The 12,002-nt window shown below is 43.4% G+C and overlaps 1 protein-coding gene across 1 annotated transcript in view; it reads left to right on the top strand.

Moving 5' to 3' along the window:
* ZHX2 (zinc fingers and homeoboxes 2) overlaps positions 1-12,002 on the top strand; it is a 77,505-nt gene that overhangs the window by 39,210 nt on the left and 26,293 nt on the right. The window contains exon 2 of the mRNA XM_040354906.1: positions 7,514-7,585. The gene's annotated coding sequence lies outside the window, so the exon portion shown is untranslated. The remainder of the gene's footprint in view (positions 1-7,513; positions 7,586-12,002) is intronic.

The following is a 12,002-nucleotide window of genomic DNA, read 5'->3' as shown; positions in this document are numbered from 1 at the left end:
GTGGCTGAGCTGTAATTGTATTTGGTACAGTTGATTAAGGTGTGATGTTAATATTTTAATGATTATTTGTTAACTAAAACCAATAGTTATGCCGCGGCCATATTATATCCCCCAAAAAAAAAAAAAGTCAAGTTATTTAAAAAAACAATTTTTTTAAGTGTGTGTGGTCTCAAGTTAGGCTGCATTCACACCTGAGCGTTTTGTCGCCTGAAGCGCGACGCTCAAATACGCTAGAGGGGAAAAAATACATTACACCCTATGGAGATGGTTCACATCTGCACGCCGATACGCCTGACGCCGAACGACTGAAGCTCAAACAAGTTCCGGACCCTTTTTTGACGCGCGTATCGGGCGGTTTGGCCGTATTTGAGCGTTTCCATTTCCCATAGAAGGTAATGGAAACCCTTTATTCAAGCGACTTGCGCGACAACAAGCGTTTGCTACGGGCGTTTCGACGCTTTAATCAATAGAACTTTTCACCCAGGCAGAAGATTAAAATTTTTTACCAACAAGTGATGAAAAGATGATAATTTTTCCTATTGGCTAAAATAAAAAACGTCGAAGTACAAAAACGTTGGACGACGCTGTATGCAAACGCGCAAATAAGCATGAATACGCGCAACAAAACGCCGGAAAAAAACGCCCGAAAAAACGACTGAACGACCGACGCTCAGGTGTGAATGCAGCCTTATTGGTATGTCCAGGCATCCTGCCTATAATCCCATAAATGAATGTTCTGACCAGTAGAATGCATTAACACCAAACGCATAAATGCACATGCAAAACATGGCTTTAGGAGCGTTTTTTAGGCTGCGTTTTTCTCCAGGGGACACAAAGGCATCCCAGGGAGGGGAAAAAATACTATCCTGTGTGAATGAGGCCTATAGCGTGTGTTTTTGTTTTGTGGTTAGACTTTTTCTGCTTCATCTTTTGCAAAGGTGTCTGTTTTTGTTTTCAATGTAAAAGGGCGGCTTGCCCTATTGTTCCGTATGGTAAACACACCGGAGGAGCCACTTCAATAGCTTCACAGGCAAGCAAAATGGCCGCCCGTCTAGCCTCATCTAAATGCTAATGAATAATTAAAAGTTGCAGCTCTGCATATAAAATGCGTGGACTGAGGCGCAATTAGAAGCAGGCGGGAGCCCACGAGAGAGGCTGAGGAGTGCGGCAACACTGGAAAGATGATTAATTAGGGAGAGGAGCTGAATAAAAACACCAGAGATCTGCGTATATGGCTGACTGGAGGGGGGATGTGGAGAGAATCGGCACTGATATAGCTTGTAGGATACATGTTTTGTGATCTGGGATGTAAAAAAAAAAAAAAATTCTGTTTTGGGTGTTGTAGTGCACTCTGGTGAAATGTGTATGCGAAAATGGCAGTCTGCCGCAATACCGGGCCTTGTGTGAGGTGAAGCCATGCTTGGGTGTGATGAGGGCAACATCGTACATACCTGACTGACAGATCTGTGAGGGGGAGGAATATAGTTATAAATATTCTAATTACTGCAGTAAACCAGCAGTCTTTTACCTCAAAAATTGCGCTTTTAAGAGTGTTTGCAGTTTTTTTCTGTTTTTTGTTTTTTCGTCTAAACCCCCCTTCATGTTAGCCTATGTGTCTATGCATACATACAAATTTATAGGCAGTAAGAAAAAGCGATTGACGCGTAATGCACCCAACCACGTGTAAACGTATGTTTAGCGCTTGAGTGTTCATTAATTTCAATGGCCAGAATAAATTAATATTCTGGCCAATAAAATCAATGCAAAAACCCTGGATGCGCCTAAGTGTGCTTTGAAGAAGTTGGCTTTTTTGCGCTTCTTTAGGTGTTTAGAAGAGCTGAGCAACAAGCCGGTGCGCATCAGGCCTAAGGGCTTATTCACACTAACAGTTGAGGGGCAGAAAACCCTGCGTTTGCGTCATTGTTTGTTTTTACGCATGCCACAATGCTTTGCGACCGCGGCAGGAATTCTACCCCCTGACGGTGTTCATAGCGCCTTGCAAGTGCGATGCATTCAAGTGAATGAGGCCACTTTTGCAAGCACATGGTTTTCACACTAGTGCAGGGTTAAAGTAGGAGATGATACAATGCCGCCTCACCACCTGTTAATCGATCTCTGAAGAGCAATCTGAATACAGATATCTCTTCAGAGAACAAAGCGCGTGTGAATGAGCCACACGTTGTCTAGAGCTTTGCAGGTACACCTTGTCCTCACTGAAGGATTAAATCTGATTGGTAGATGTAGGGTACTGCAAACGGTTTTTATTCCAAGCATGTTTCTGCACAATTCTCAGAACCTAATGGTGGCTCTACTCCCTTCGATAAATGATCGATTCGATTTTCTTTTCCTATCGATCTCGTCAGATTGAACTAATCGATCAGTAGCCCACATCCCATTCGTATGATGTAGCACACTTGGGGAAGTGGATTTTAAGCCAGGGGTTGACAAATTTGCTTGGAATCTAGGAGCCAGCTAAAAAAGTTAGGAGCCAGAAAACGCGCCCCGTCGCGACGAGCTTGCGCGCAGAAGCAAACACATACGTGAGCAGCGCCCGCATATGTAAACGGTGTTCAAACCACACATGTGAGGTATCGCCGCGATTGGTAGAGCGAGAGCAATAATTCTAGCTCTAGACCTCCTCTGTAACTCCAAACATGCAACCTGTAGATTTTTTTAAACGTCGCCTATGGAGATTTTAAAGGGTAAAAGTTTGACGCCATTCCACGAGCGGACGTAATTTTGAAGCGTGACATGTTGGGTATCAATTTACTCAGCGTAACATTATCTTTCATAATATAAAAAAAATGGGGATAATTTTACTGTTGTCTTATTTTTTTAATTAAAAAAAGTGTAATTTTTTCCCAAAAAAAGTGCGCTTGCAAGACCGCTGCGCAAATACGGCATGACTGAAAGTATTGCAACGATCGCCATTTTATTCTCTAGGGTGTTAGGATAAAAATATATATAATGTTTTGGGGGTTCTAATTAGAGGGAAGAAGATGGCAGTGAAAATAGTGAAAAATTACATTAGAATTGCTGTTTAACTTGTAATGCTTAACTTGTAATACCAACGGCCACCACCAGATGGCGCCAGCTTACACATCTGGTGGTAATAACTTGTAATACCAACGGCCACCACCAGATGGCGCCAGCTTACACATCTGGTGGTAATAACTTGTAATACCAACGGCTCACCACCAGATGGTGCCAGCTCATTTTTTTTTGCCCCCCCCCCCCCCCTTCCAAGCCAAGTCGCCAGGACCCTATTTCTAGTCGCCATGGCGACCTGGCGCCCGGGATTTGTCGACCCCTGTTTTAAGCGGTAATTGGTATACTAATCATTACTTTTAAACGCAAGGTATCGACCGCATTTCTCTGTTTCCACCAAGCACTCGCATAATCTGATCCAAATACAATCATATTCATATAGAGCGCATCTCGGTGCTGCCGATCGATGCAAAATCTAGAATATTCCACTCCTTTTTGTCGAATCTGATCAAAAGTGAGTCTAAAGCCTCGTACACACGATCGCATTTCCATCGGACAAATCCATGGAATTTTGTGCGAAGGGCATTGGCCGTGAACTTGGCATGCATACAGACGGCAGAACTTTTTCAGCCAACATACACGAAACTATGTGGTTTTTCAGCTCTTTAGCGCCACCCTTTGGGCAACTTCTGCTAATGTTGTCTTAGGCTGCTTTCACACTGGGGCGTCGCGGGCGTTGGTGGTAAAGCGCCGCTATTTTTAGCGGCACTTTACCGTTGTTTTTGCTACGCTTTTTGGCGGCTAGCGAGGCGCTTTAACCCCTGCTAGCAGCCGAAAAAGGATTAGTACTGCCAGCAAAGTGTCGCTACAGCGGCGGTTTGGAGGCGCTGCCAATCGATTTCAATGGGCAGGGGCGTTTTAGGAGGGGTCTCTTACAGCGCCTCAAAGATGCGGCTGGCAGGACCTTTTTGAGCATCCTGCCAGCGCACCGCTCCAGTGTGAAAGCCCTCGGGATTTCACACCTGAGTGAAAGGAACGGCTCTTTTGGGGTGCTATTTTTTAGCACTATAGTGCCTGCAAAGCGCCCCAGTGTGAAAGCAGCCTTATGGTTAGCATTGGTTCGGAGCATGCGTGTTTTGCACTTTGGATTTTTTCCCGGTGGATTTGTGTACACACGATCGGATAATCCGACGGCACACAATTGTTGGAAAATTTGAAAGCATGCACATTTGTTGTCGGAAATTCCGACGACCATTGTCTGAGTGTACAAACAGTCGGATTTTCCGACCAAAACCCTGCCATCGCACATTTGCCGTCAGAAAATCCGATCGTGTGTACGAGGCTTTAATCGATCTGAATGGTTTGCAGATTCAATCACTTTGAATTGTATATCGATCTGTTTTTAAAAAAAAATGTATATTCACTATAATAGATCTGACCGAGTTTTGGACGGTGTTGTGGATGACCATACACCTGAACAAAACTGCGATTGCATATAAAATTGGTCGGTAGAATCTTCACAATGACCAAAGCAGATTGAACATTGAATTCTTTTGGACTGCACGTTTGTAGCAAAATGTGTGTCTGCTACCTGCGCTTAGGGCGCCATTAACAATGGCTCCGCAAGCACAATTGCAACACGTTCTGAAACCTGTGGAAAATCGCACATTTTAGTGTTTTGTCGCGTGTTTATGAAAGGCAGAGGTGTGAACGCAGCCTAAACACCTCCATTCACACCAGCCAAGTGCACTGTGGTGTGCTAAACGCGTGCGCATTGGTTTGCAAGTTAACGTGCAATGGATCAAAGGTCGCTCTTGCTGCTTTTGTATCAAATTCCACTAGTGCGCTGCGACGCAATTATCCTGAGTGGGATAGTGTGGGCTGATATTTATGAATTGTGTAGCATCAACGCATACACAATGCACACATTACTGCATCACAATGGTGTTTATAAAAGCCTCCAGGGTTTAACCCTAGCGCTTTAAATTCCGCTTGTAGTAGTAGAAAAAAGAAAGTCTTGGTGTGACAGGTTCACTTTGAAGTGCAGTTTTGTTGGTTGGGTGGGGGGAGGGGGTTGGCAGCCTCGATCTCCTCCCTCTTCATCAATTTCGGAGATACGAGTGTAGATGTTGGATTCAGACCAAGCAAAGATTCACTGCCGGGATTACTCAGGGCTGGAGCTGTGATTGCCGACTTGTTCATACAGGTAAACCCCTTTAAAGGCATAGTCTGCCTTTTACAAAGCAAAAAAAAGTGCATTTAACATTATTATTATTATTTTTTTGTATTGGATCCTGCAAAGCTGTGATCGGTGGATTGTGGGTGCAATGCTCTGATGCCGCGCACACGATCGGAAATTCCGACAAGAAAACCGTGGATTTTTTTTCCGACGGAATGTTGGTTCAAACTTGTGTTGCATACACACGGTCACACAAAATTTCGACCGCCAAGAACGCGGTGACGTACAACACGAGTAAAATTAAGTTCAATGATTCCGAGCATGCGTAGGATTTTTGTGCATACAGACCATCGCAATTTCCAACAAGAACTTTTCCCGTTGGAAAATTTGAGAAGCAGCTCTCTCAAATTTTTGCTGTTGGAAATTCCGACAGAAAATGTCCGGTGGAGCTTACACGCAGTCGGAATTTACAACCAAAAGCTCACATGGAACTTTTCTTGTTGGAAATTCCGATCGTGTGTACGCGGCATTACTCTGTCTCCTGCAGATGATTCCTACAGCCTCAGGTCTGAACTGACCTTCAGCTATGAGATTGAACGAATCATCGATGGGCTACAAGTATGGTGACATCACAGCACTTGTGTTCCGTTGAACTACTCACCATGATGGAACTTGTAGTTTTTTCATTCATAGATTCCGCCCTGGTTCACACTGGGCTGCGGGAGTGAAGCCGTGCGAGTTCAGCTGAACTCGCACGATTTCACTCCCGCTGGCAGTCCCGATTTCGGCCGCGATTTAAGAGATATCTGTGCAGGTTTCTAAATCGCAAAAAGTAGTACAGGAACTACTTTTTGAAATCGGTGCAGCGCCGCAGATGCGGCGTCGCACCGATTAGGACAGTGTCATTGCCGACGAGTGAAATCGCATCTCAAATCGAAGCAAATCGTACCTAGCGTGAACCTGGGCTCCTGTGAATTTGTCGAGGCTGTGCACGTGGACCCATGCACGGCTGCTCCAAAGCAATGGGCTGGAGCAGGCTGCTGGGAGTAGGGTTGCCACATCATCATCCCTTTAATCCAGGACACATTAATTTAACCACTTCAGCCCCAGACCATTTGGCTGCCCAAAGACCAGAGCACGTTTTGTGATTTGGCACTGCGTTGCTTCAACTGACAATTGCTCCTTCTTTCAACGTGGCTCCCAAACAAAATTGACGCCCTTTTTTCCCCACAAATAGAGCTTTTTTTTGGTGGTGTTTGAGCACCTCTGCGTTTTTTATTTTATTTTTTGCGCTATAAATAAAAAAAGAGCAACAATTTTGGAAAAAATATATATATTTTTTACTTTTTGCTATAATATCCGTATATAAATTATATATATATATATATATATATATATATATATATATATATATATATATATATAATTTTCCCAAGTTTAGGCCGATACGTATTCTACATAGTTTTGGTAAAAAAAATTGCAATATGTGTTTATTGATTGGTTTGTGCAAAAGTTATAGCGTCTACAAAATAGGGGATAGTTTTATGACGTTTTTATTAAAATGGACGTACCTGTATGCCCAGCTGAGCCATTGTGCCGACGTATATAGTCGTGCGCTGGTCAGCGAGTAGTTAAAGGGGTGGTAAAGGTTTATTTTCTAAAAAGGTTCCTTTTAAGCTAGTGCATTGTTGGTTCACTTACTTTTTCCTTCGATTTCCCTTCTAAGTGTATTTTTTCTTTGTCTAAATAAATTTCTCACTTCCTGTTCCTCCTCAGTAAGCTTGCCCCCTTCATCCGAGCCGTTCTGGCTGGGGGTTAGTCAGCGTGCTCGCCCCCTCCCTTCACAGTGTCTCCCCGCAAGGATGTAGTCCCAAGGGAGGGGGTGAGGATGCTGACTAACCCCCAGATGTACATGCTTGTTACAACTCGATTGTATTCGAAGGTGCAAGTTCCATCACCCTTGCACTTTCTTGTATGCTCAACACAGGCGCTCAGGACCGTTTTGGCAGACTCAACCTCTAAGAGTTTAGATATTCCCAACCGTGAGACCCCCTTCCATTAATCCTGACCGTCTTCCTTCCCACCTGGCTGTTTGGGGTGTTCCCGCCCTCCATTGTGTGTCCCAGCTCCTCCTCTTACGTAGTGTGAAACTCTCATCATGGCCACAGCAGGTGTCCAGGAACTACGCAGAGATCTCATCAGTAGAGTTCTCGAGCGGTGGAGGAATTTATTAGGTGGTTCAACTCTCCAGCATCTAACAAACGCTGAAATGTCTGTTTTGAGGTGGACTGACGTTTTCGATCATGGACAAATGGGACTTATCGTATTCACTTATTTTGTTTGCAGGTTATGCTGAGACCATGGAATATCGTGTGACACATGGATTAGGGATCCATGATGAGCAAGTTATGATCTGAGGTAAGTTGCTATACGATGGTGTTGTGTTCACAAGCATGATTGGATCATATTTTTTGATAAGTCCTGTGTGGAATATGGATGATCGTTTAAATGAGCCAAAATACTAAAAGCAGCATTGAAAATTTTTATTTTTAAAGGGGATGTTCACTTTCTTGTGTTCTTAGAGAGGACTTTAAATGAGTTGACACAAATGTACCGTATATACTTGAGTATAAGCCGACCCGAATATAAGCCAAGGCACCTAATTTTACCACAAAAAAATGGGAAAACGTATTGACTCGAGTGTAAGCCTAGGGTGTCCATCTGCATGCCTCACTGTGCCCATGCCCCACTGTGCCCATGACTAGACTAACGTTTAACATGGGAGTCAATGGAAGGGGTGCCCGGCTTTGAAATATTGGTGTTCCCCAGCCGTAGGTCCCCCAGACAACAAACTTTCCACACTTGTAGAGGAGAAATGGGGCTACATGTGTGCCAAGTTTTCCTATGACCGGCTGGTACCGGGTCCCCAAAATCATTGGAGAAATGACCGTTTAACATGGGAGTCTATGGAAGGGGTGCGCGGCTTTGAAAAATCGGTGCTCCCCAGCCGTAGGCTCCCCGGACAACAAACTTTGCACACTTATAGAGGAAGAGTGGGGCTATATGTGTGCCAAGTTTGGGGACCTACGGCCGGCCATTACCAGGTCCCCAAAGTACGGCAGATCAGGCGCAAAAAGTTGACTCGGGTATAAGCTGACGGGGACATTTTCAGCACAAAAAAATGTGCTGAAAAACTCGGCTTATACTCGAGTATATACGGTATCTATTGCACTAGCTGTGGTTATCCTTACAGCTGTTTACTTAGTTTGGCAGCCATTACCAGACACATTGCTTACACCCCATGGCCGAAATCTGCCTCTGGCAGCTCCTGAAAAGTTAACCCCAAATAGCCGCAAAAACGCATTTTTACATGCTTTTCTGCAGCTTCTCCATTGAAGTATATTGAACCAAAAAAACAAAATGGCAATAAAAAGTCCTTGACTTTCCATAGCAGCTGAAAAAAATCATGGCTGTGAACGTGTCCCATAGGAAACCATGTAAAATAAACTGTAGTGTGTTTCTGCAAAAAGCACCAAAACATGGAGGTGTGACCCAGGCCTGAGATGTTTAGTAACATAATGGGGTTAAAAAAAAGTACAAAAAGAGCAAATAATCGCTACTGTAAGGGGTTCATTTTTTTTGTACTGTGGGACAGTGAAAGTAATATTTACAGTAGCGATTTTGCTCTTTTTGTACTAATTTTAGTTTTTTTAACCCCCGGGGGTGGGAGAGGGGCCCCCTCTGCCGCTTACCGGAGCCGTTGGTAGCACCAAAGGCAATCGGGACTGGTCAGTGGCGGGTATGGATACAAGTGAGGGCAAGATGGCCTCCACCCGGCTCCATGCCATAGCAGGGCGAAAGCGACGTCAAAACATCACTTTCTCCCATACGTCTTAAAGGGACATTTTTTTTGTTCTCATTTGTTCAAATGACAATTATTTTTTATTTTTTTTATATTTAATTTAAGTCCAAATATGAGATCTGAGGTATGTTTGACCCCAGATCTCATATGTAAGAGGACCTGTCATGCTTTTTTTTTATTTATTACAAGGGATGTTTACATTCTTACATTCCTTGTAATAGTGATAAAAGTGACCCAATTTTTATTTAAAAAGAACAATAAAGTAAAATAAAAATGTGTGTGTGTGTGTGTATATATGTATGTGTGTGTATATATGTATGTGTGTGTATATATGTGTGTGTGTGTATATATGTGTGTGTGTGTATATATGTATGTGTGTGTATATATGTATGTGTGTGTATATATGTATGTGTGTGTGTGTGTGTGTGTGTGTGTGTGTGTGTGTGTGTGTGTATATATATATATATATCTATCTCGTCCCGACGAGCTCATGCGCAGAAGCGAACGCATGCGTGAGCAGCGCCCATATATGAAAATGGCGTTCAAACCACACATGTGAGGTATTGCTGCGATCGTTAAAGCGAGAACAATAATTATTTCCCTAGACCTCCTCTGAAACTCAAAACATGCAACCTGTAGAATTTTTTTAAACGTCGCCTATGGAGATTTTTTAGGGTAAAAGTTTGACGCCATTCCACAAGCGGGCACAATTTTGAAGCGTGACATGTTGGGTATCAATTTACTCGGCGTAACATTATCTTTCAAAACATAAACAAAAATTGGCCTAACTTTACTGTTATCTTTGGTTTTTAATTAAAAAAGTTTAATTTCTTCCAAAAGTGCGCTGCGCAAATACGGTGTGACAAAAAGTATTGCAATGACTGCAATTTTATTCTCTAGGGTGTTAGAAATTTTATTTTTATAATGTTTGGGGGTTCTAAGTAATTTTCTAGCAAAAAAAAAATGTTTTTCACTTTTAAACATGGAGTCTGAAAAACAGGCTTGGTCTTTAAGTGGCTTTTCTGGGAAGATGGTTCCATAGGAAGTGTCTCCTAAACATCTCCATTCTGGGGAGATGGTTAAATGAGTCTTCTGGAACGGGGAGGGGGGCATTATTATGATTAGATTAGGTTTAGCATGGAATTCTACTCTAAGGCTGGGATCACACCTTTGTGTTTAGCATCATTCATATGTAAGTGCATTGTGGTGCCATTCATCTTTAATACCCAAAGCAGAAAGGTAGCACACCGCCTTCTTTTCTCAGCTGCTCTCTGGTAGTTTGATGCCCTTTCAAGTCATGAGGTTTAATGCAGAGCACCAAGGCGTGACTTAATTTTTTATTTTTCTTTTAATATAATTAATAATGCATTTAAATTTTTTTAAGTTAAAATAATAAACGTGTTCTACTTGCCTGTGCAGTGGTTTTGCACGGAGCAGCCCCAATCCTCCCCTTTTTGGCTCCCTCGCCAGTGCTTCTCACTCAGAGGGGCTCAGCCCCGCTCCCTCCTCGCTGCCTGTGATTGACAGCAGCAGGAGCCAATGAGGAAGAAGAGCCAAGAGAGGTTCTGTTTTTGTGCACAGATCGGGCTCAGGTAAGTATTAAGAGGGGGGCTTGGGGTGGAGCAGCATGCAGGTTTTGTACCTTAATGCATCGAATGTATTAATGTAATCTGGACTTCCCCTTTAAATCGGTGCTTTGCTTGCAGCACATAAAATGGCTCTGGTCCTGCTTGGCCAGCGAGTTCATTAGCGTTACCATCTGTAATAACAGGAACGGCTTGTGTCGTAACCTTTTTTAAATGCGTCTTGAATGCCCTTCAAAATACCAGTCTGACATCACTCGGTCAGACTGCGATGATGTCATGGAAATTTCCAGGCAGTGACTCAGAGGCGGTGACTGTCGGGAGACAGCAGGGTGTGCTTTATACATGTCCCTATAAGAGAACTCTGGGCAAATCCGAGATCATTAATATATTTATGAAGTGAAAATCTATTTGCCTGTTAACCCTTTCAGCGAAACAAAAATCCCAAACAGTGTAGTACCTTTGTGGGCTTCTGACACCAACTAGCCATTTCATGGATTGCCATTTCTCCCATTCGTGACTTTTTTTTTCTTCTTGCATCCAACAAAAATAATGGGGCTTTGATCTCAGGCCTGTTGGTTGCTTGGCAAGCTATGCAGCTTTTCCATTGATATGGTGCCTGTATTCAGTTTTTTTTTTCTGCCTTTTTGTTTGGTGATCCTGCCAGTAACACACTTCCTGTGAAGATGGTTCAACAACACCTAAGAGTCGGTTCACACAGCAGCGGCACGACTTCGGGGGCGACTCTGCAAGTCGTCCTGAGGACGACTTCAGAGGCGATTTGCAAAACGACTTCTGTATAGAAGTCAATGCAGGTCGCCCCGAGCCGCCCCCGAAGTCGTACAGGAACCTTTTTCTAAGTCGGAGCGACCTGCGTCGCTCCTATTAGAACGGTTCCATTGCATTGAATGGGACGCGACACATCAGGCGGCTGAACCGCCTGTCGCGTCGCCCCAGTGTGAACCGGGTCTTACACTCTCTCCCTAGGTCAGGAAGCATCTGGACTAAAAAAACACCACCCCCTCAGCTCAATCACACAGAGGAGGGGATCTGTAGTCAAATAATAATTGGGCAGGGCCGATGTCACTTAAGAATAGGGCAGTAGTGAATTTCTGGCAGGATCAATGAGTATTTTTTTCACTTCTCAAATAACAAACATCTAAAGTGTAACTGAAGGCAAACGTTTTAGTTTTAGTTTTTAGTTTCGGATGGAGTGGAGAGGGGTTACATTTTTTTATTGCTGTCTGTTTCCTATTATGGTGATTCACCCTCTCTGTCCTATTTACTGTTTTCAAAAGTAAAAGAAAATCGCAAATCTTGGGTTGTCCCTGGAACAGGAATAGAGGAGAAATCTTCCAATAGGGACACTAGTTCTGGTAGTTACGTTTTC

Source organism: Rana temporaria, chromosome 5, assembly GCF_905171775.1.
Source record: "Rana temporaria chromosome 5, aRanTem1.1, whole genome shotgun sequence".
NCBI lineage: Eukaryota > Metazoa > Chordata > Amphibia > Anura > Ranidae > Rana > Rana temporaria.
Note: the sequence above shows the minus strand (reverse complement) of the source record. Positions and strands in the feature narration are given on the sequence as shown.